This window comes from Lycium ferocissimum, chromosome 6 (assembly GCF_029784015.1).
Source record: "Lycium ferocissimum isolate CSIRO_LF1 chromosome 6, AGI_CSIRO_Lferr_CH_V1, whole genome shotgun sequence".
Taxonomy (NCBI): Eukaryota; Viridiplantae; Streptophyta; class Magnoliopsida; order Solanales; family Solanaceae; genus Lycium; species Lycium ferocissimum.
Genome location: NC_081347.1, coordinates 57,335,052 through 57,341,053, shown reverse-complemented (window position 1 = coordinate 57,341,053; position 6,002 = coordinate 57,335,052).

Genomic DNA, 6,002 nt, shown 5'->3' with positions numbered 1-6,002 from the left:
ATTTATTGAACAACTATGTCTCTTTTCAAAGTTAACTACTTTGAAAAGTTCGATCCTACGAACCTTGAGCTGTGAAATGCCAAATGCGGGTTGGTTCAACATCGATGTAATCATCGTTGCGTGCGTGACTTTTCTACCTTGTACTGTTGATGACGAGTAATTGCAATGTTATTCATGCACTTTTTCACGGTATCTTTGTCTTTGAATAAAATGCCAACTTCTATTTGATCAATCGATGCACTAGGTGTCAAAATTTGTGTATCATTTTGTATCCTCTTCCTCTTGAGTGTCTTTCTTTTGTTGCGTAGGTTTGTGTTTTACGCCTCTTCCATTGTCATGCTCGGAGTAAGTGATACAACATTCATTGAAGTTGGATCTTTGAGAAAGGTCATTGTTTACAACTTGCTCAATGTTTGGCGATTGCCATTGTAGGCTGTGAGGTGTACTGGTTAGGAGTTACTATCTCGCTCTGCTCATGTGGAATCCCAAGGTTATGTCAATAATTTTGTGTTGTTCATCATCCAAGCCAATTTCAGACATGTCTTCTTCATAAGCAATGCAAAGTTGTTTGCCAATTTCCTCTATGGTTTGTCCTTCTGTCATTAGGATAGAGTCATTATGATGTTCTTGTAATGGGTTGTTCTCCGCATCAATTTGAATTGAACTCTAATATGAAACGGGAATTTACGAAGTTGTCATTGTTGTTGAGCAGGTACAAGCAAGTGTGAAGATCAATGTCGTTTGTTACACGCATCCCTTTGGATGTTTTCTCACTGGTGTCAAACCATATGTTGGTCTCTTTTTGCTGAGTATCTTGTGTATGCCCTGCAAATATCTGTTGAGTGAATTGTTGAAAATTTACACCATCATTGACAAGTATTAGCTTGGTTTCATGATTAACATAATTGTAGGTGGCGTCCCATTTGCCGTTGAAGGCTACGTAGATGCATCTTGGTGTCATTTTTTGTTAAACTTCTGCGCATAAAGAAAGATTCACTTGAGAAAAAACCAAAATGAAATGTATTTAAGTTGTTAGTTTTGAAAATTTAAGTTCTGCCCTTCCCAGCAGACTTTGCATGTAAAGTCATGATGTATGCCAGACACGGCATACTCTACCATTTTGTAAACAGAAGTTACGCATTTACCGGATTCTTAAAAACGGAGTGCCGTTTTCGCAATGCTTATTCCAATGAGATTGCAACGATTATTTTCATGAACCGAAAAACCTCCTACGTCTTTATCAATTTAAATCAAATCCATCCAACAAGTTGCGTTGGTTTATACTTCTATATAAACCAACACAACTTTTGGAAGAAGGAAAAAAAAAACACTTTACTTCTGAAAATCGGATATAATCACATACAAAATGAACCAAAATCAACATATTGTACATGTTAATGGTGGCCACGGGCAAGCACATGAACATGCCCATCTTCATAACCAAATTCATCCTAATATTGCAAATTTGCAAATTACTCATGAAATTCCGATATCAAAAGAGACATAGATTTTACGAGGGCTCTTTATGGTGCTCTAGCGTAGAAAATGATGATGCGAAGAGAATTACGATTTGTAAGGCGAGAGGTTATTCCAAGACACCGGCCAAATTGACGATGGGGCAATTTGGAATGGGTACACATGAAATTAGATGGTAGTTTGTACTTATGAAGTTAGGATTTTATGTTTTGTGGACATATATATATATATTTAAATGTATGTGTAATGAAGTGTAAGTATCCGTAGGTTTGTAGAATTTTACTTTAATGGCTTCTAAATAGAAGTATTGCCTTCTCGCATACTTGTTGAAGTTTGTTCACAACATTGCCGATAACGGCATACTATACTCTTTTGTAAATTTAACTTTTGCCTCTAGGCAAAAGTACTTTTTGTTTTTGCTGATGATAATGCACTAAGCGTTTTTGGTTTAAAAAAAATAAAAAAAATGAAAACCTCCTCTACCTTCATCCAATTTAAATCAAATGCCCGCATGTGATTATTGCAATTGCAGGATTGACGCAACCGGACTAATTTATACTTCTATATAAACGAGAACTTTTGCCTTCTCGGCATACTTGTTATGAAATTGGTTCACAACATTGCCGATAACGGCATACTATTCTCTTTTGTAAATTGAACTTTTGCCTCCTCCCGGCATGAGCACTTTTTGTTTTGATGATGATAATGCAATAATCGTTTTTGGTTTAAAAAAAAAATAAAAAAATTGAAAACCTCCTCTACCTTCATCCAATTTAAATCAAATGCACGCGGTTGTTGCAATTAGAGGATTGATGCAACTGGACTAATTTATACTTCTATATAAATCAGAAATTTTGCCTTCTCCCGGCATACTTGTTATGAAATTGGTTCATAACATTGCCGATAACGGCATACTATTCTCTTTTGTAAATTGAACTTTTGCCTCCTCGGCATGAGCACTTTTTGTTTTTCATGATGATAATGCAATAAGCCGTTTTTGGTTAAAAAAATAAAAAAATTGAAAACCTCCTCTACCTTCATCCAATTTAAATCAAATGCATGTGATTATTGCAATTAGAGGATTGACGCAAATCTGGACTAATTTATACTTCTATATAAACCAGAAATTTTGCCTTCTCCGGCATACTTGTTATGAAATTGGTTCGGAAAGTTGCCGGTAACGGCATACTGTACGCTTTTGTAAATTGACCTTTTGCCTCCTGTACAGTTTGCCTTAATTCAAGTTTAAATCGATAAGCATTGCCTGATTTAAATTGAATTTATTATTATTACAATTTCAAGTAAATAAGCATTGTATACTAATTTAATTAAGGTATAAAGTAATTAAAATCGAGAACAAAGCAACAAATCCAATCAATTCTATTTTTGTTGATTAATTTTATCATGCGCAATTTTCAATAAATTTGTATGTCATACATTTCTTAATAATCGAGTCGTAGAAGATGATTTTTTTCAAATATAACAATCTAAACTCAATAAAATCGTTAAATTGAGTTGAATTAAGATTTGTACCTTTTACGGATGTTGTGCGACAAAAATCATTGAGAAATCTGGCTTGGAACAACGATTTGAATAATGTGAAAAATTGGGAACGAAGTTGGCCTGGGTTAACGATATGAAAGAAGCAAGGATTTGAGAATAACGATATTTGTTTTTATATGTAACGGTCAGGGGTAATAATGTCTTTTTACTATGTTGCTTTTGCTCGGAAGGGCAATAATTAAAGACCACCATTTTGAGGGGCAAAATCTAAAGACCAGCCCAAAAGAGGGGCATTCGCGCCAATTGCCCTCACAATTGAGGGGCCTAAGGCCCGTGCTTTGCTTGACTTTATGCTAAAGGGGCATTCGCGCACCGTCTTCTTTTGGGGTGGTCTTTAAATTTTGCCCCTCATATTTGCGGTCTTTAAATTTTGCCCTCATATTTGCGGTCTTTAAATTTTGCCCCTCATATTTGTGGTCTTTAAGTTTTGCCCTTAGCTTGGATACACGAGGTTTTGGGTTCGAACCCCGCTCAAGCATAAAATAAAGAAATAATTTCGCAAGGCGGGGGTTTGGAGGGAGTGTACGCCCCCTCCGGCATAACTTTCTTAAGGAAAACTAAAGTTATGCGGAGGGCATAACTTTTCCTCAAGACATAGTTTAGTTATGCCTTATGGAGCAAAACTTTTCCTTAATGAACTATGCCTTATGGCGAGACTTTTAATTAAGGCATAACCAAAAGTATGCCTTAACTAAAAGTGTGCCTTGAAAAGTTTAAAAAAAAAAAAAAAAAATGTCTCAAGGCAAAGTCTTTCCCCCTCGGCATAACTTCCTTAAGGAAAAACTAAAGTTATGCGGAGGGGGCATAACTTTTCCTCAAGGCATAATTTAGTTTTGCCTTATGGGGCAAAACTTTTCCTTAAGGAATTATGCCTTATGGGGCAGACTTTTAATTAAGGTATAACCAAAAGTATGCCTTAACTAAAAGTGTGCCTTGAAAAGTTTAAAAAAAAAAAAAAATGTCTCAAGGCAAAGTCTGCCCCCCCAAGATAACTTCCTTAAGGAAAACTAAAGTTATGCCGGAGGGCATAACTTTTCTCAAGGCATAATTTAGTTTTGCCTTATGGGGCAAAATTTTTCCTTAAGGAACTATGCCTTATGGGGCATACTTTTAATTAAGGCATAACCAAAAGTATGCCTTAACTAAAAGTGTGCCTTGAAAAGTTAAAAAAAAAAAAAAAAAAAAAAAAAAAAATGTCTCAAGGCAAAGTCGCCCCTCCGGCATAACTTTGGTTTTTCCTTAAGGATTGTATCTTTCGGATCCGGCATACACTCTCCCCAGCCCTGTCTTGCGAAATTATTTTTTTATTTTATGCACGAGCGGGGGTTCGAACCCTTAACCTCGTGTATCAAGCGAAGGGCAAAACTTAAAGAACACAAATATGAGGGGCAAAATTTAAAGACCACCCCAAAAGAAGGGCAATCCGTGCAAAAAAATGATGCTAAAGCCGGCTCTGCTGAAACTGCCAATGTGATAGTCAACAAGGAATGACCGATTTTTTTTTAATTTCCATAATACCCTTGAAAATGACATTTCGAGGTAGTACTCTATTTATAACAATAAATAAATAGTTAGACAAACATCATTCTCTACCATATATAAGAGGTACTATTTACAAAGTATAAATATATAACCTAACAATTTAAAACAATTTTGATATAATTCTCAAGTAACAAATATTAAAGGAAAGCTAGCTAGCAATTTTAATACATTCTTACATTGAATTTTTCCACATTCTTACATTGAATTAATTTGACAAAAATAATACCACATTCACAATAGAGAATCTGCTACTCACTGCCCTAGGACTAGGGTTGTCTATTCTTGGCTCGATCTCGGAGGACTGGGACCATTGATCCAGGCTTATGATCTTTATAGTTCATGTGTGTTCATTTAATTTATAGATCTGTTTTCATGATGATTTTACACATGTAACCGATAAATTTTTCCAACGAAGTGGGTTCAGTTGAACCCTCTTGACATTACTTAGGTTCGCCCCTGGTAGAGGTACACTCTATCCTCCCCAGATCCCACCTTGTGAGATTATACTGGGTATCTTTGTTGTAAATTTTTTTTACCCCTCACCCAGGAGCTTCCTTCTTTTTTGCACCCTTGGTGACTCGAACCCACGATCTTCGGGTTGGAGGTAGAGAGTGCTTATCATCTGAGCAACCCCATCTTGTCATTGTTGCTGTTGTAAGCTTAGAGAATTGTTAGTTTTTAACGATATACGCTTAGAGATTGACCAAATGCACACACTTTTAATACTTCCTCTGTTCTTATCTGTATATGTGATAGTAATATTTTCTTTTTAGTTCATTATAAACTGAATGAGATTTCCAAATTTGAAAACAATTTAACTTAAGCTTCTCATTTTACCATAAAGAAAAGACTGTATTACTCCCTCCGTCTCAAAATATTTGTCATGTTTCGCTTCTCTAGAATCAAATTGGCTAATCTTCAAAGTTAAGTTGTATTTGATTAATTTAATATTTCAAAACTAAAACTTAGATATTCTAAAAATATACAAAAAGTACTATAAGTTACAATTCTCGAAATATCAGTATGGTAAAAAAAAAAAAGCATATTAAAATGTTGTTCAAAGCTCATGTAGCATGAATCTTAAGAATCGAAAAGTGTCGAGTATTTTGGAAGGAGGGAGTACCACATAAATGTTATAAAATATTTAATATCATAATATTTTTAGAGTTCTTATTATAATCACACAAATGTTACTTGTTGCAAGTCACTCCATGTACTAATCTTTCCTTCGGCATCCTCCTCCTTGTGGTTAAGTTAACAAATTGCGAACATGTTATAAGAATTTGCAAAAAAGAAAGAAACAATTGTGATGTAGAAATTTCCTGTATTTCCACTGAGTATTGAATATGAGCTATACATATATAAAAATACAGGTAAAGAATAAAGAAGAAATAATCCTATCTGCAGACTTGTCTAACCTC